The 20,459-nt window shown below is 28.5% G+C and overlaps 1 protein-coding gene across 4 annotated transcripts in view; it reads left to right on the top strand.

Moving 5' to 3' along the window:
• The window catches only part of LOC129977072 (toll-like receptor 6), a 201,326-nt gene that overhangs the window by 119,342 nt on the left and 61,525 nt on the right, over positions 1-20,459 (top strand). For all 4 annotated transcript variants that reach the window (XM_056090532.1, XM_056090533.1, XM_056090531.1 and 1 more), the window contains one exon: positions 20,157-20,226. The gene's annotated coding sequence lies outside the window, so the exon portion shown is untranslated. The remainder of the gene's footprint in view (positions 1-20,156; positions 20,227-20,459) is intronic.

Genomic DNA, 20,459 nt, shown 5'->3' with positions numbered 1-20,459 from the left:
ATTATTCTTTTCGTCCCTTTGATGAAATAAGCCAAAATGGGCGAGTTTTCGAATTCGAGAATGAACAGTTTATTATAAGTGAATGACGATGAAGAGAATCATAAATAATTAACAATTCGTCTATTTACTGCAGTTCCTAATGATTTCACAAATATCATCCAGCAATTAACAACCGACATTGATTTGCTGTAAACATTATCTTATCACACCGAAAGAACTCAAGTGATATTTTAAAATAATACCTCCATTTTTTTTAAGATCGGAGAAGACAATTACAATGAGAAAATCAGGAGTGTTACTATTTGTTGTAATTTCTACACATTCAAGTTACACAATAACTGATTTTTTCTATGCAGAATTGTAATATCTCTCTCCTGGTAGCTAATTAGTTATAAAACTATCAATGAATGTTTAAAATTAAATCAATTCAATATTAAAATCATAGCTGATTATTATTGAACTTACTTTTCTTCCAACATCTTAATATTTAATTAAATTAAAAATATTAAATATTCAATTCCCCACATGAGAATATATTCTACTTCAATGTAACATAAAGATAATCCTATCGTCTTGCATTGGAAACATCTCAGCTGATAAATGGATTATCCATTTTTCGACTAACATCCTGTTTTGTCTTGTCATTAATAAAGAATTCTCTTCTGTAGTATAAGCTAGTCTCAAAGCAGATTGTTCCCTCTCACATTGCATCTTAGAGTTTCCATTCTACGGTTTTGCCTAAAAAAAGTCATTTCATTATTTTGCGTATAATTTTTGACTTCATCCCCTTTTTTTTAACATACTACAACAACAAACATTCCTATGCAACCGAATTTCCGTTAGACTGACTGATATAACGAGTTTCCGCTATGTCCTCCAAGTAATCCTTTATCTAGACATTCAAACATAATTCATCCTAGTATTTCTCTTTGGCCAAACCTGAGTCCATTATATGTAAAAGATAGCGTATCACGTCAGAACTAATCCTTGTACGAAACAAAGACTGTTTCTTACGTTTGATTCACATGAATTTTAAACCAGATTATAAGATGATATCAAATATTTTTTTTAAAAAATGTTTTAAGATTTCTCTTGATTTTTTTTATATTAACTTAAAATTTAATTCTTAACTTAAATAAAGATAACGTGTACATAAAATTGTCGAATATCGTCGGAACGTGCGTGCATATAAATGATGCCAAAAAATGGTGAAACAGATTACAGTAATATATTTGAAGTATTCTTTTAAGAACGGCCCAAGAGGAGGAGAGAGAGAGTACCCAGCTTGTTTTAGTTGAGCAAAGCAAAAAGGCCTTCACGTCCTGTATGACCCATTCAATAATGTACCCTCGAGATGCACTTCACCCATTCCGCCCAGAAACATTCATCCACAACGATGAGTTAACAGAGTGAAACCTTGGAAGGGTTCATCGACGTAAAAGTATATTTTAAACAAAATAATTCTCAAATTTATTGAAGTAAACTTTGAATTTCATTTAATTTTTAATCAAAAATCTGATTAAAATTTTGAAAAGCTTTTCTTGGTCATAAATATGTTGTAACCAAATTTTATATCTTTAGATCTTATAAAAAGTTCTGTATAACAGTTCGAAAGATATTTATATTATATATGATTCAAGTGACAAAGCAGTTTCGAAACATTATCATGTTAAAAATGCATTTTAAAGTTCTATAGCAATACCTTTTCGTAAAAAATGCCAGCCCATAAATAAATAAAATTAATATATACTAAAGTTTATCATGCTATAATTTTTTTAAAAATTGCTATATTGAAAAACAGTTTCATGCTAAGAAAGGCTGGCTGATTTAGAACATAAAGCTACTTAATTCCTCATGAACACCATGTTAAAATACATCCAAAAATTTAAAGTTATTTATTATATACCTATCAATTTCTTTTTAAATATTACTTATTGCAATACTTACATTTTCTTAACGCATAGTTTAGGAAACTAATTACATCAAATGGCTAGAATTTTTATTTTTATTTTTTTAAAGCTGCTTTACACATCTTAACTAATATGGACTGTTTTTTTTTTAATCTTTCTTCACGAAAGTAGTACCATCAGTTCCGTGTATTGAAGCCCATTAATTAAATTTCAATCGAAAAACATTGAAGCTCACTAACTTTTCCGATTCTCTAAATAAAAGGGAAATCCTCCAGCTCCTTTTATGCACCAATCAAAAAAAAAAAAAAAAAAACTGGAAATATCATTCTGAATGATAAATTGCAACTCCATTTATCTTCAGTCCATTAGGAAAAAATATCCTTTCCTTTTTTATTAAAATGAATGAATCTCCCGTTAAAGTTTGAAAAACAGTGAAAAATTGACTCTTCTAGGGACCATGACGTGCAGGATGTAACTTATTTTATTCTATATTGAGATTTAGCTAACTTGATAAATAACCTAGCCTGATTATTTGACACTTCATTTAGTTTCAGTAAATAAGCTTCATATTCCAGCAATTTACTATCTTTACAGTTAGTGCTAAATTTCAAAGGAATATTTTTTAAATATTTTAGACACGTCATATTTTATTCGATATAATTTCTAGACTGTTAAAATAAATAACACATCGTTTTCCTTTCAATATATCATCTTCAGTTTGCAGGAAATATATAAATTTACAACAATCTTGCTAGAAAAGTAAAAAAAAAAAACTTGTTGGAATGCATGCTTCAAAGTGATTGAATTCTTCAAATTGGTCTTTAATAAAATATATCCAATGAAATTTATGGTGCAGAAAGTAATAAAGTTTTTTACTTATATCATGGTGAAAAACAAATAATAAAAATTTGAAAAAGAAAATATTTTGAAATCCATTTTTTTCCTAAAATTATACATTTAACAGTATTTTAAATATTCAATGAATTTAATGAATGAATTTTAATGCTAAAATGTAATAAAGTTTATTAAAAAAAGAATTTTTGTTGCAAATAAAAATAAATTTGTATGTCCGTTTTAGTTCTCGACTTCTTTTAGACTGTAAAATGTACTTAGACAAATAACTCAATAACATACTGAATACTGGAGTATTAAGACGGAATTTTCCAATAAACCTTCGGTTTTATAATAATGATAGTACGAACACGCAGTTTTTATTTTTTATTTTTATTTGTCTAACAGAAATTAGCCTAAATGAGCATCGAAGGTAAGAAGACTCATTTTCACCATCATTTACGTACTTACCAAAATTTTTAAGTACGCGTCAAAATACGTTTTCCTAAATTCTGAATGCGTTGATGGAAAGATTTCAACTCATCATTGATCAATACTATTCAATGATGAAATTCTTGCTATAGAACTAATCTAAAGTCAATATCATTTAAACGAAAAAGAGCAAACGATTAAAAATAAAGAAATGATCTATGGTAAAAATAATTCTGAATTATTGATTTTTCTTTTTAATCATATTGAAGATGAAATGGTGTATGAAAAAATACTGCAGCCATTTATCTTTCATGCTTGGAATTAGAATTTTATCATATGTTTAAATCTTATTCTTCTATAAAGCTTATATAATTTGGGAACCTATTGTTAAATGAAATGATTAATAAATATTGTCAGAAATTATTTAAAGCCTTTGATATCATATGCATTCGATCATCTTGCATATAGATTACGACCATCAGATTATTTTTATTTGATGAATTGAAAGAAATGCTTAATATATCATAATATTAATCGCAATTTATTTTAATATTGCTCTGATCAACAAAAAAGGCAACATTTCGCTACCTTAATGCTCCAATGTTGTTTACATTAACAAAACATGTATCAACTTGCTAAATAGATGATCGAACTTTGTTTTGATTAACAAAAAAGGCAACATCTCACTAATTAGATGATGCAGCTTTGCTGCGATTAACAAAAAAGGCAACATCTCACTAATTAGATGATGCAGCTTTGCTGTGATTAACAAATAATTCAAAATTTCACTTTCAGCATGAATATATTCAAAAACGTGAACAAATACTCCACACCAAAAGCATTAGAACGATTCCACGATATGGAGTTCTACAATGATGCTGGGACCATTTAATGTATGTGACAAACGAGATACGCAATTATATTCTAAACAGTTTTTAGCATTGCAGTTGTATTATAAATAGATACTTCACAAACCGTGGACGTTCAAAGTTATTAGTCATTCCAATGTTAATTATCAAAAAAACAGTTTCATGAAAATTGGATATTTTATAATAAGGACATATCAATTATACATACTTTGAAAAACCTGATTCATTTTATAAATCAATTTCTGTTATCAGAGGAATGCAATGCGAGTTAATATGACTTCCATCGCTGAAATGAGATTAAGAAATTCATTATTGTTTAAACGATTCATTAAAAAACGTTCAGTAGTAGTTTATACTTAGAGATGAAACTGAATTTGTTTTGGAACCAAATGAATGACCTGAGCCGATTCTTAGGATATTTTTTGACTTAAGAAAGGATTTGTCTTAAAATTGGAAGATGCATCCTCTGTACTTCCTCCAAATGGGTTTTTCAGATTTTTATTTTTATTTTTATTGTTTATTTATTGACTTGTTTGTTTCTTTCTTCTTTGCTTAACTCAGAAAAACGGTGTGATATCATAGAATAATATAGTTTTTAATTTTAAACAAAATCCTATTTCAGATCACGGAAAGTTCATAATTTTAATCGCAAATATCTTTGCCAATTTTACACAGAAATTCATGATTATTTTTTGCTTTTTTATAATGGTTTAGCGTACCGATAACTGGGTTTAATTGCTGTTCTCCTTCAGTTTTTGAGTTTATTTAGTTTAAGATAAATGTCAAATGAATGGTATATTTCTAACTACAACATTACATATTATTAATAGTCCATTAACTGTATTTTTTCTGATAATCTTATCTATACAAATAACCGTTTGCAGTGCTAGATTCTTTCATAGTAGTATATTTGAATAGTGACATTGAGTATAAATAGCAAATACAAAAGAGAAAAGTAATCGAAACGTCTTTTCGAAAAGCTTCAAAGTTTGTTTTACGGAAGTGAAGGAAGTAATCTGCGCATAAAACCCTTGTCAGATAATGAACAGAAATTAAGTATATATGCACACATAGATATTTATGAGAACGGATTTAATTAATATACAGAATATCAATGTTTTATTCATAAAAAAAAGATTGCCCTTTGACTTTTTTTTAAGTTACTGATTTACGTTTCAAATCTTATTACCTGTATCACATATATTTTGTTCTAGATTTTATGCCAGTCATTATGTCAAAAATAAAGTAAATGGACATTTACTGATAGTTCTAGTACTAATAATAGCTTAACTTTCTGTTCTATATTCTGAGCAAGAGTGGTAAGGTCTTTCCTTCGAACCTGGAGATTTGAAGTTCGAGACCCGATTCCATCGAAGCACCATCATATAAGTGGGCTTGGCGCACGTTAAATAAGTCAAACGTCTCCTCGCTGGTTTGGTGTCGAAATTTGGGGTGGGGGTGCCAACTTAGGTAGCATCATCATCTGACCGCGGTTCAAAATTACGATGTCCGTCTCAAAATAACCTTAGTGTTGCTTTAATTTCATTTAACTAAACTGAACTAAGCTATGTTCGCATCAATAGAAATTGGAGGAATGTTATAAGAATAATGTATTAAAGTGACCAACCTTATGACGAAAACATTCACTTAACTGAACTTGAAATAAATTCTCCTTTGTCTTTATATCACGTAGCAGAATGATTGTGATAAGAGATAGAAAAAAAAATCATAATTCCCTTTTATAAAAACAGGAAAAGAGAATTTTATACTCATTTCTTATTGTGTCTTATTTAATTATTGTATTTTGTAATGAATAGAATTGTTCACAATAGAGAGAAGTTCACAGTCCTATATATAGAAAGCACATTCTAAAAATGCCACTCTAATCTTTCTGTAAAGAAGTGTCTGTGCAATATTTCAGGTAAAGGAGCGTTTCACAATATCAGAAAGCATTTAGCAAGCACTCGAGAGACCGAATGTTGTTTTTCGAAATATGACATTTTGTCTCCGACAAAATGGAATTCTAGCAATGCTGCAGAAAGAAAAAGTAAGACTTTAGCCCTAGAGATTTAAGCGCAGTACGCTGTTGTGTGTTTTCGCGCCATTTCCTTCGAAATCATAAAGCGATTACTTTTTGCACTTTTGACATTTCTGACATTAAAAAAAGTTTGAGACCTGGAAAATTGGAATCAAATTGTATTCCCATCGGAAGTAGACTCTCGTCCGCGAGTGTTTTGGAAGCGCGTTCACTTTCTGTTTTATTTAAAGTTTTCATTCCATCCTTTCAAGTTATATTTCCATATTTTGCTCCGAACTGTTGCAGTCCGCCACTCGTAGATTTATTTATGTGTCAGAAATTGATGTTTCTTTGACACACTTCGTTTGTAATCATATGTATGTAAAATATTGCATATAAATCTTTCATCGGAAAAGTGGATTATAAAATTTTATTTATTCAAAATTGAAAATATGATTTGATAACTTTGTTATTGTTATGGGAGAATTATTTGGATCTAAATAAAAAAAAACTATTTATTGAGTTTAAATATTTTATGATGTGAGACAGAATATAATTTGCTTACTGCAATCTTTGTGATATCTTGATTTATACCGCTCATCAAAATTTGAGATAAATAATTTAAAAAACGGAAGAAAAAATGTAAAAAGTTGAAAATTAAATTTTTTTATTAAACAAAAGATATAAATATATACATATAAATGAGTGTTAAAATAAATAAACTTGTTCAGGAGTTCAATCATTAACTTGATATATTTATAAAGATTATTTTATGATTTACAAAATATGAAATAATGCTCAGTGCCTGACTGATATACTCATATGAAGTATTATTAAAATTTAGTAGTCAAAAATATTTCAGAGCCATGCTCTTTCTGTTTTAATTTTTTTTTCACCAAACTATACTTTGCTAGATGATAGTACTCCAGAAATCTATATTTATTATTTTTCATCATAACTTACATTTCCGAATGAAATACAAATCTCAATATGTTAATTTTATTTAAAGTGGTAATATTTTATATTTTAAACGTCCTTAAAATAATGAAGCTAAATGTTGCAAGACTAAATAGTTCGTTTCAAAAAGCTGTTTTAGAAGATTGAAAAACTCTCCTCAAAAATTTGATCTTGCAAGACTAAATAGTTCTTTTAAATCATTTAAAAATTAATAACGATTGATTTATTCTTTTTTGTATTTTATTTCTTTCAGCAAAATATCATATTTCCACTAAATACAATAAAAAATTAAATTGTTTAATAATTTTCAAAATTTTTTACCTAATAGTTAATATGAGATTATTCTTGTTCTTAATTTTGCTTTAAATTCTGCCCCTTCTTATATGAAACTCTTCCGATGTTGTTCAAAGCAAAGCTTTAAAAATAAAACTCGTTTTTCAACTTCCTTAAATTATATTATAATTTTCACTATTAAAAAATAAATAATGAATATGAATATTTTAATGAATAGAACGTTGAAATGAAATTCCAAAGTAAAAGAAATAATAATCTACATCACAGATTGGTTTCAATTTTTTTTTCATAACCGTTATCTTAGTCCCACTTAAATGCTTAATAAATATTTATGTTATTGATATCTTTAATCATAATTTTAAATATTAATTTTATTAATGTATATAGTAAATCTAAGTCGGCAATTTAAATATATCATCTTACGAAATTATTAAATACACTGATTAAAGTTTTAATTAAGTGTTAATATATCTACAAAAAATGTATAATGGCTTTATTCTCTTTAAAGAATTACTTATTATATATTAATTGATACACACGTAAAATATTCACTTTGAGAGACTATATTACTTAGATCCGTATTATTCCATGTGGAAAGTTTTATGAATATTGCATTGCATGAAATTTCGTATTAACTGTTATTCGAAGGCAAAATAACCTTGATATGTTTTGAAGTACTTGCTTTTATGAATTATTTATACATTAGAGTTTGAGCTCATTAGAAAGTGATCAAATATTTATCATCCAATAAATCTAGAATAAATATCTTCTCATGAATCTTTCATGATGAATATTATAAATTACTTAAATTTCACTTACGTAAACGAGAATGGAAGTATATTGTAACTACATTGTTCAGTCATGAAATCAATAATGAATTTCATTGTATTCCTTCAAAATCGATCCATTTTATACAATGTACGAAATATTTTTGATACAAACTTTGCTTACAGTATGAATTTAGAAACATTTTACGTAAAGGTACCCAAATTCGAACCCGAACTGGAAATATTACGGATGGATCTTTAGATTAAAACTACTTCGCATCTTTATTAAAAATTAATATCCCTTCAATGCATTCATGTGCGCTGTTATCATATTGCTTTTACATGTTTTCAATTGACAGAGTATCTGAATAAAAATGAATAATGGATGAATTATTCAAATAAATCCATCTATATGAAATCAATGAATCCATACTAAATGAATAATTTGAAACATATTTAATCCTAAATTGTATTCTTTTATCATTTTTTTGATAATTTGTTTAATGATTTGGAATGAAATTGATTAGATTTTTATGTCGAAGACATTATTAAAGTATTTTAAAATTCACATCTGATTCAAATATAACATACTATATCTGCCATCGAAGATTCCTTAATTTTTAATAATTTTTTTCTACTAAATTAATAATATTACAAATATTTCGATTTTTAAACTATTAAGTCATGATAGCCAGTTTGTAAATTTTATGCATATAATTTATATTCCGAATTTCATAATAAAGAATAATTAAATTATATATATTTGTCACCAAATAATTAAATAATGCCTATTCAATAGCTGAAAAAGAAGTTGATTTAATTATTTATTTTAACAGATTGAAATATTAGTATTTTGAAATTTATAATTTAAATAATAAATTTGCTAATCAATATATGCTCGAAACACATAGAATCATGATGGTCATGAATCTGGGATTCTGGTGGAGATCCCGAGCTCCATGTATAATGCGCAAGTTCTGAAAAGGCATATGCCATGTTCCTAAACTGAACACAGTTCAAGAGTAGTTAAAACAGCATACAGCTTGTGGGTGGTTAGGATTTAGCGTGTAACAGTTTCGCGTATAAGAAGGATATCTATGAAGCGCAAACCTTGTCACTCGGTCAAGCGAACCGGGAGTTTTCCCTTCTTCAAAGAAGAAAACCTTACTACTAGACTAGGCCAATCTTGGGTTCAATATAATTTTCGTAAAATGTTAAATCAAGAAGTAAATCTAGAGCGTATTTTAAGATGAGAGGCCAACACGAATACAACTTAGAAATTTATCTTTAACTTATTTTCTATGGTAGGGCATGATTTATTCATGGGGACAAAGTTGAAAAAAAAAAAACGGTTTGCATCAAAATATAAGAGCAGAAATATTCTCTAAGTGTTTCTTTATCGAGTAATTCTTCTAGATTGGCGTGTCATTTGTATTTAGATATCTTTGAAAGGAATGAAAAATAAACGCAAAATTCTTCATGGAGTACTTAATAAGTATCCATACAAATTACAGTTTTTCCATGAACTTTTAGCATGTAGAGAGAGAAGCTTTTGCGAAGTGGGCTCTCTCCAAAATTGAACAAGATCCCTCCTGGTTCTTTAACATCTTGGAAAGATGAAGCTCATTTTTCGCTCCACGGCGACGTTAGTACACATAAGTGTCGCATCTGTGCGACATCAAATCTACGACTGTATGCTAAGAAACCACTGCATTCCCCTAACCTGTGAATCCCAGTGTGGTGTGGATTCACAGGTTCCTTCATCATAGGACCCTTCCTCTTTGAAACACAGTGTCCGGTAAATAGATGGAAAACGGTGACAGTAAATGTTCAGCGTTATTTAACGCTTCTGCGCGAAAAGGTTGATCCATTTTTGCGTGAAAAAGATAAGCCTTCTGCTGTTATGTTTATGCAAGATGGAGCAAGAAGTCGCATTGCAACTGCAGTCAAGGAATTCCTGATTCAGACGTTCAGGGAAAAGAAAATATCAGTAGACTTTGCAAATTTCCATGGCCTTCTCGGTCACCACATACGACACTAGCAGACTTTTCGCTATGCGGAAATTTAAAATTCAGGGTGCATCGGTCCCGTTCATCCGGTCTGTTGGAATTGAAAGATTCCATCCGCCGAGAGGTGTCATGCTGAACATGCTGCACTCTGCTGTTGCTGGATTTGTGATACGCCTGCAATGGGTAATCACTTGTGGTGGAGGACATGTTGAACACATATTGCAGTAACAAATCATTCGATAACATTATTTTTGTTGTTTTCGTATCTATTCTTTCTCTTATGTACAAAACACCACCAATCGGCTGTTTTTTTTTCAATTATTCTTTTTCTATCCTTAAAAAAAAAAAAAAATCCCGTGACATATCAATGCTACATCTGTAAACCGTTTTCTTTTTTTTAATTTTGTTTAATTTTACAGGCTTATGAAGCTTTTACATTCTTTTTGCCCACCATGTATAAATATTCTTCAACATGTTGTAAATTTTGTATTTTATGAAGAATGGCATGAACAAATATGTAGACAAGCCAAATTAACATTCTAGCAGATAAAGCTGATCATGCGTAGTTCACAATTTTAGTGAATTTCATTGATTGTTGGACGTAATGACTCATTTAACGTAACTTTATAGAAATGAGAAGTTTGATAAAAAAAAATCATATGCAAAAAATTGCTTTTAAACATATACACATCTTTATCTGCTGTAGGAAATATTAAATGTCAAAATAAGAATTATAAAGAGGTGTGGCTTCGTGTATTTTTTTCAAATTCATAATTTTTTCTTCGTGCTTTTTTTTATGATTCGAATTATTAAACTATTTATGGAAATTGCAGTTGTAATGAAAATCAGCTGGAATGTTTGACGTTTTTTTTAAGAAAAGGCGAGTTCTTAAAGAAAATCAAGATGATTACGATATAATATAAGAATTTATAAATATTCAACATGTTTTGTAGCAAGACCACATACCACTTTTGACCCATCTTATTCACTGAGTGCCTGAGGTATCCCATTCGTATTTACTTGAATATAAAGCTTGAGAAACAATAAAAACGAAAGGGGGTTTCATCCATCAATTATTTTGATAATGCTGAAGCCATACGCTAAAAGTTATTCATCCATCTTATTTCTTGCGATTTTAGTAAACTTGTTCATTAGACAAGGGCATATAAAAACATATATTTCTATTTGATGGGTTTTGCTCGAAATTAAATAGAAATCTGTTTTCTTTTCTATCTAGGTCGTTGAGTTTTTTAAGTTATCATGTCAGAGACAAGCAGACAGACAGACCGATGTAATTTCAAAAATGGCACCTTCGTTTTCAGGGAGAGGCACAATGTGGAGATTCATTAAAATAGGGAGGTCAAACGTCTTGTCTATTATGATAGTTTTCCTTCTCATAGCTCCACATGTACAAGAAAGTAAGAAGGAATTGATGCATAGAATAGGTGTAATTTGGACAACACACATTACTCAATCGTCATTAAAAGTATCCTCTTTTTTCAAGAAAAGGTTCAATGGTTTTCTTGCTTTTTTCTGGTGTACTGCAGAATACACAGACTTCTCATCAATCTAATACATTCCCAGTGGAAATGATTAAAGATCTAAAAGAAAAATTATTTAGTTTCGTTATATATATATCTATTCATGCAGAGAAAGGAGAGAAACCACAAGAGATATCTTCACTTCTCTTAATATGTTATCACAGTGTTGTATTTCTTAAGCCGCCGAGTCATCAATAAAATATAATGGTGGTGAGCTTTCTACTAACAAAACGGATATCTTTCTATTTATAGCAAACAGCAAATAAATTAGTTTTCTGTTTTTATGATTCCATTAATGGAGATTGTTGTTAGTTCTGGTAAGTCTCAAAGTATTTTTGAGTGATTACATATAATGAAAGAATTAAATATATAGTGAAAGAATATAATGAAAGAATTTTCGATCTTTACTGAAAAAGAAAATTCATAATAATCACATTCAAAAATAAATACGTCCAATTATGCATATCTGTTGAATGTAACTTTAATTATATTTTCATTTTCGCTCAATTAAAAATTTATACATACCTTCTTGCATTTATAAAATGTTGCCCGAAATTTCTAAGAAAATTCAATGAATGTATTTCGGAAAGCACATTTGTTATGTATCTGGCAACAGCCAGATTAGAGAAAGGAACTGTTATGTATCTGGCAACGGTCAGATTTGAAAAAAACCTTCCAGGCGGTGTGACGTGCGCGTGCTTTTTTGCCTTTTGGAGTTCCGTAGTTCTTCGTATTGTACTTGTTCGGTGTAGTTGTTGTTATGCTCGTTCGTACCTGTGCATCTTAATACTAATAAATGTTCTTTGCGTGTATGTAAAACGAATCGTATCGTCTCTCGGTCTACCTGGCATACATGACAACATTTAAACGAGGAGGAAAAATAAAAGTAACGAAAACATAACCAATGGCCCAGGATATTTGATGCAATTTCTTAAGGATTCAATTCAATTTCTAATTATGAGCTGTTTTAAGCCGGAGTGTCATGATACTTTCTCTTATGTTGTACATAATTGTTACATTGTATAATTGTACATATTGTACTTTTTTTTTATTATACCTACATTTTTGTGTGATATACATACATTTACCAAAATGTAGTTGCAATCTCCACATTTAATTTTTGCAGTCTTTTACTGTGTACTAGATAATTATGTAATTATTCTATACAATTAAGAAAATTTTGAGTGTTATTTTTGATAACAATATTGATGTTGTAATAAACGTGTTTTTCAGCTCTTTTGTTACAGTTTTAAAATTTAATTGGAATCGTATAAAATTATATTCTAAGGTAAAAACTGACAGTTCAAGAAGTAAAGTAAATTCATGCAGGAAATATGAATTTTAATTATCTAATTTTAACTCACCGTCAGACATATAATAAATTTTCGTCTTGTATATACATCAAAATATTTAATGTAATTTAATACCCGACATAATAATCTTTCAAATAAGCATTCTTTAAGGGATAATTTTTATTAAGAACGTTCAACAGATAAAAGGGAAATGTTTTATTTTCCATCTTTTTAGAAGAAATTAGAACACTGATAATGAAAATTTGTGTTTAGTTAACAGTGAAACAAAATTTAAGGCGTTAGATTCGTTAAAAGTTTCTAAAGCTATGAATGTAAGTTTTTATGTAAACAACATCAATGGTTTTTAAAGAAATATTGATTTTTAGGTGAGTGGAAATTGCCATAGGTGATTTAAAATCCTATTTTTATACGCCTATTTCATCTATATTAATATCTTTACTTCTTGAAATTCATTATTAAATTTCAAAAAAAAAGTAAATTTTTAATATATAGAGAATTTAGTTTGGTATTTTAGATTTAGTGTAAATTTCAAACACAATCTGGAGATTCATTTTTCAGAATTAAATTTCCCATTACGAGGTACTTATCAATAAATTATGGAATTAAAAAAAAGTTATTTTTAATTTTTGAAAAATTTAAACTTTTATTTATATTTGCAATCATGGAGATATTTGTAATATTTCTTTCGGAAAATTCACAGGAATGATTCTAATTGAGATTTTGTTCGTATCTAAATATTTAATGTCCATATAAATTCCAAAAAGAAATTTCAATTCTTCACTATAAATCAATACATGAGTAGTTTAAGAGTAGATAAAAGTTATTATACTCATTCATTCAGGAGAAATTTGTACCGTTCATATCTGAAAAGTAGTCTTATCATCCAGACTGAATTTTTATAATTTAAAATAATCATACCTTAAAATATTTTATTACTAACAATTAAATATTTTAGTGTTTCTAATTATGTATGTATATTTTTTATAATATGTATTCTAAGTTATATTTTTTGTGAAGTTCGTATTATGATTTTTTATAAAATAGCTATCCACCATCATAAAATTCATCTGGTAAAAATCCATAGAAATATTTGTAAAGAAAAAAAGTTATTGTGATACACTATTTGGGTATAAGTGAATAAGTCATTTTCTTAAAGTTATATCTGTTTTAGAGTTAATTCTCACTCTTTATATATATATATATATATATATATATATATATATATATGTGTGTGTGTGTGTGTGTGTGTGTGTGTGTGTGTGTGTGTGTGTGTGTGTGTGTGTGTGTGTGTGTGTGTGTGTGTTACTGCCAAAGCCCGAAGTTCGGCCAATTATTCATGTTTTGACCAAGAGGTTTGGCCAAAGCCCGATGTGATAATGGTAGATGTAATTGCACTACCTTGTGCGGAACAAATATCTGTAAATGTAGGAAGGATCAACGGTTATGCAATTCGAAATACCATGGAAGTTCAACTTGTTATAATAAGTGATGCTTAACACTATCGTAATTATTTTCATCATTTGAAATAAGTAAAATTCACTATTAAAAAAGAATTCTTAAAAATAAGTAAAATGTACTTATTCTTGAGTACTTCATGTTGTTATAATAGTTCCAAGTACAATAGACTTAAATTTGAGACATGCATGTACTCACTTTTTGAATTCCAAAAGGATTCGAATACGAGTATGTGTTTTTTCATATCTGCAGAAATTAGGCAAACCTAAATTTACAAAAAGAAATTTCGATTGACATGGTTGGTCCCACAGGAATTCGAACACAGACCGCTGTATCTGTAGACCAATGAGCTGCTAACTAGGCTAACTCGCACAAGAGCGGTGTATTCCAAGAAATATTTTAAGGGTGATCGTCAATCTTTTCCTGCTATATAGACCTTATGATAAATTTTCCAGATTACATTCTCTTCCAAAATATCGATTCATAAAATGCGAACTTTTTTACAAGGTAAAGAAGAAATATTAAGAGTAAATAAAAATAAATATAATGACATTTATGCGTAAAATATAAACAAGGACATGTGAAATTAGACCGATGACGCCAAAATTAAATTAAGAAAATTAATTAAAAAATTACATTATTAAAAAGAAATGTTTTTAAATAATATTAACAACAAAACTATTTTCCCTCCATACTTGTTTTAATTAGCCCTATTATTAGTTATTTTGTTAGTTATACTTTTTGAGGCGATATTTTGACAGACAGTGTGATCTGGAATCTTTAGGTCTATGGAGAAGAAATAGACTAAGGATCACCCTTAAAGGTAATTGACAAATTGAGACAACAAATTGACGAATTGAGTACTCAGTTTGCATTTGTATTCATACACGATACGCAACGCATTTCGTCATTTTGAAGGGTGTAAATCTATTCTTCACTCTTTCATTGTTACAGCATATACGTTCATTGAATAATTTCTATTATGGCTTTATTATAAGAACAGAATAACACGAGATCATATTTTTATAAATTAAAAGCTTATTTTTAACTCAGAGGTGTCACTTATATTTGAACTCGTTTCTGAAACAATTGTACTTAAAAAAAACCTTACACAGAAGTATTAATTTTTAAATGGTTCATTTTTAACACTGTGTAAAACCGTCTGCTCTTGCTTTCTTTCTTCCTACTTTGGCCGATCGACCCAAACCACTTCGCGAACTGGCCGGCCAAAGCCCGAAATCAAGAAAAGATCGGACATTGGCCTGTAAGTTTACAGCAACTTTAGCCAAACAAAACGTGAATTGGCCGATTTAGGGCTTTGGCCGTAATATATATATATATATATATATATATATATATATATATATATATATATATATATATATATATATATATATATATATATATATATATATATATATATATAGTGTGTGTGCACAATGAAAATAATACGTATTTGTGATTTAATACAATATATGGAATCTAAATAAATCTTTTCTATGAAGTATCGAAAGCATGCAGGGTTTCTGTTAAGCATTGGAAAAGTGCTGGTTTTAACTGCTAAACTGGCTTCTGAATCTTTGTGAAAGACTTTATAGCTTGAGCTTGATATTTTCTAAAAAAGTATACAAAGCTTTTTATTTTAATGTTTGTGATCATTAGATGCCTCAATCATTTGCTTGAAAATGATACTCACCCAGTAATGAATCTTCAATCAGAATTGAGATATCTCTTGTGAACATTTATGATCGTTTGCTTTTCTAAACGGGCGTTGAAACTTTATTGATGAAAATAAATGTTCTGTTTTTAATAAAGCTACTTTATTTCCCAACTTACTTACTTTAATTTCAGATTCACTAGAACTCTACATTAACCAAAGCTTAACAGATTAATTTGTAGGTTTCATTACTTTGAAGCTCAACTGGGAATTATTGCTCGTCTTTTGTACAATATTAGACTAAGATTGCTAACCAAGGCTAATTGTTTGGGGATTTTCGACGAGGATTATTGGTGCCTAGTTATGCGGTTTAAAACTCCATATAAATAAGGATTATTCAAATAACCACTCGGATTACAAGGACGATAATACACGCTCGCATAAACTGCATGAAGTAGTTGTTAATTCTGAAATAAGTTCCGGATAGATTCAATTTAAGTTTATGGATGTGTAATCGAAGTGAATACCGTCATTATTTCTTTAACATTTGCATTTTGAGTATTAAATGAAGTGATCGTGCATTCATTAGCAGGTATTACGATAATATTAGCATTTTAGCTTTCGAAATTGAGCAATAGATCTCGTGGGAGACATTCACAAGGGGCAGATCGGATTTGGGAGTCTTGTCAAACAAGTCTTTTGAAGCTTTGTACATTGTTAAGACTTAAATAAGGAATGGCGAAAATGGTGCAAATGCCATAAATGGTATCAGCCATAGATAAATGCAATGGGGATAATCAGCCTAATTCTTAATGGATCGAAAAAAATAGTATACTTTTTGAAAATTCTTGCTCATTCAAAAGCGTATTAAGCATAAGGATAAGAAATACGCTTGGGTTTTAAAATGATTTAAATTATTATCCAAACTAAGGTACTATTCAATTACAGATGATTAAACATTTCTTTAATGAAAAGATTTTCTAAATAGGAGTCAAATAGTTTTAATCCAGTTTTATGACTTTAGTTTCAAAAGGGTTACTTTTGAAAAAAATTATGTGCGCTTATTCCTGATAAAATTAAACTCAGCACTTGAAAAAAAAAATATTTAAAAACCTTATTTTTCCATCAAGAAATGTTACAAAATTTCTATTTAGTATTTTGAAAATAAATGTTATTTATAAAAAAATAAATTCCAGTATCAATTAATCTGCAGAAAAAAATTCAGTAATTTTTGGTTAGAGTAATAAAGTTCAAGTAGGAAATATATGGTACTAGATGCAATGAGGACATTTTACTTATTTATAGGAACTGCTTTTACTTATCAGAAAATATATTTTCATTTTTTTTATCGTTTGTCCTCTACGATTTTTAATAAAATTATTTTAGAAATATCTTCTTCAAATATTTTATTTAAATTATCTGAATAATAATTTTTGTTTGAAATCAAACAGTACCATTAAAGTTTATAATGAAACACATGATAATTTCGTCAACTAAACATTTCTTGTGTAATGGAAGGGCGTCAAAAAATAATTGTTATATAAATTATATATAAAATTGAGTTGTTTGTTTCAATACAATATGCTACAATTTGAAGGTCAAATATTTCATTACTAATGAATCCGTATTTTTTAAATTAATTATTTTTATTTTAAGAATTACTGTAAATGCTGTATAAACTTTTTCAAATGAGAAAAATTGATTAAACATTCAGAATTTTACTTGAGCTGCTGTAATCTTTAACATTTCTAAATTAATTATTATTTGAAATATTTAAATATTTTTATAATATTCCCATTTAGTTTTTTTTTAAATTTTTATTTTATGACTGATAGGTTGTAAACAGCATCTTCAAACACAAAATATAGCAGCTCTAATAAAAAAGTGTTTTCGATGTTTGTGAAAACACTCAATAATTCACCAAACGAAATATTTTATCAAATATTTTTAGAGTATGAGTTTTCAATCTTTCCACAAACAGATCACAAAGTGAAACGCTTGAAAATAATGAAATATTTTTGAAAATAAATTACGAGAAGTAGTAATTTTAGTGCACTGAAATGGCTGGTTTATCCTTTCGATATTAATTATTGATTATATTTTATATGTCAACAAATACTGTTGGGTATAGCATGCCCATATTCACGACGATGGTCCATGGCATTTGCAGATCAAAGAAATTTCTTTAAATGAAGACTTCAAAGGAATATTCGCTGAACTTTCGGAGTCCTGATGGGCAAAGGAATGCCATCAGAGAGACATTTCTTATGGATGGAAAGATGTTCGGAGCAGAAAAATCAATTCTCTGAGGTTCGTTTCTGTTCTCCCCGGGGCTCGAGGTGGAGGGAATCCAGATAATTCTTTTTAAGGGCGGTTGTTGAAAAATTGGAAGAAAGAAGTACCAACTCTCGATATCCGCTTCTTGAGGTTCCCGCACCTGTGGCAAGCAGAGGAAGAGAGCTGACGTTACCTCCTGAAAAATAAGAAATTGAAATTGGAAGACGAAAATAGATTTTTGAATGGAAGAAATATATGGAATAAGAAAAGTAAACACAGGTTTTTACCTTAAACGTTGAAGAAGGGATTTATCAATAACATTTAAGTCTATGTTTTCGAGCTTTTAGCCAGATGTAAGTTCAATAAAAAAATAATCTGAAACTATGCTAAGTGTTCATATCTTACAATATTTCCTAATGTATTTAACTTTACATTATATAACGAAAAAATAGAACAAAACATTATTTAGATGTACAGAATTTTAAAAAAAATGCGGAAAATATAAAAAAAAGCGGTTTATGTCATAAAAAATTTGAGATAATTAATATTCTTATGTATAAAAGTTTATTCAACAAATTGATACATTTAGAAAAAAAACAATGGGATGGGCAAAGAATTATTTTTAATTTTCTTAAAAATAATAAAATAAAAAATAATTAGCTGGAAAATATTGATAAATACAATATGAAAATGGAATTTAAAAAAATAATGCGTTTTCTCCGTCATGCATGATTTTCTATTCTTAATACCGTCGTTTTGAATTCATATGAACATTCGTTTGCAGCCTGACTGGTCTGATTCTACTTAACTGTTTGTCGCTGCCTTCAATACACCTTCCTAAAAGCATTTGTCGCTGCCTTCAATACACCTTCCTAAAAGCATTTGTTTGATTCCTTCTGTTTTGTGCTTTTATTTTTGATATCTTGGTTTGTATTTTATCCTTAGCTGAAGATTTGCAAATGGAAGTGCGAGTGTTCCGAGTCTTGAATAAAAATTCCATTTCCTTTATAAATGAAGGCGCATGAATCAATGATAAGAGTTTAGAAATAAAACGGCAGTATTTTGTCTAATCTTATTAAAAATGTAAACTTATAAGCTTCGAAAATTATTAATATTTTGCCAAAAAGTGTGTTACAAAATGACTTTGAAAACAAGAGAATTATTAGTATAAAAATAATACATTAAAACTGTGATAATTAAATAGAATTTTACGTTCTAACAAGCATAAATTATTAAAAAAATAAATTCAATTTGAATAATAATTGAGATTAAAATCTCGCAGATGTTTCCAATAAAAAATAGGTGTTTCAGCAAATGAAAAAGAAATATCGTTAAAAATAAGAAAAGTTACACACTAACATTAAATCATAGTTCATAAAAAGGACATTTTCTAAACTTTAAAATGCAATAAGTAATGAAATTTTCCAAACAGAGTGTAGGTTGATAAGTTAAGAAAGTGTGTTCTAATTTGCCGCTAGCATTAAATATTTTTTTAAAAATATATCCAGATATTAAAATTATTTGTACTGCCTTAACTTTTACTTGGATAAATCTACTACTGCAAGAAATTTTATACCTATAGCTCAAAACGCTTGGACATAAATAGTGATAATATAAATCGACATACATATGAATGAGTACTTTATTATATATACGTATACGTATCAATGCAATTTAATTAATTCAATATAATTAAAGCCCATTTAATAGCTATTAAAGATAGAAGATTCAACGTTTAACTAAAAAATTCTAAGTTTATTATAAAGCAAAGTTTCATAACATGTCCATATAATATGTCATATAATGACGCTGTACTTGATTTCACAGGTATGGAAATGATTCATCTTTCATATGAAGAGTATGCTAAAGACTGAGCCTCTGAAACGTTCTTTTTGTGGTATGTGTCTTTTGATTTTTTTTTTAAAGAATGTTTTCAAATACAGACTTTCTTTTACACTTTAAACATATGTATTTTATTAACGTTTCGAGCAAATACAAATTGAAAATATGTATTTCTTTTGTTTCAGAGAGTAAATCTCCGTATATAGATAATCATTCAGATAATGTCCCACAGTGACGATGTGCGCGTGCTTCCATTTTTTTTTCGTATTAATTAATAACTAATGCCGT

The sequence above is a fragment of the Argiope bruennichi genome, chromosome 1, assembly GCF_947563725.1.
Source record: "Argiope bruennichi chromosome 1, qqArgBrue1.1, whole genome shotgun sequence".
Classification (NCBI taxonomy): domain Eukaryota; kingdom Metazoa; phylum Arthropoda; class Arachnida; order Araneae; family Araneidae; genus Argiope; species Argiope bruennichi.
Note: the sequence above shows the minus strand (reverse complement) of the source record. Positions and strands in the feature narration are given on the sequence as shown.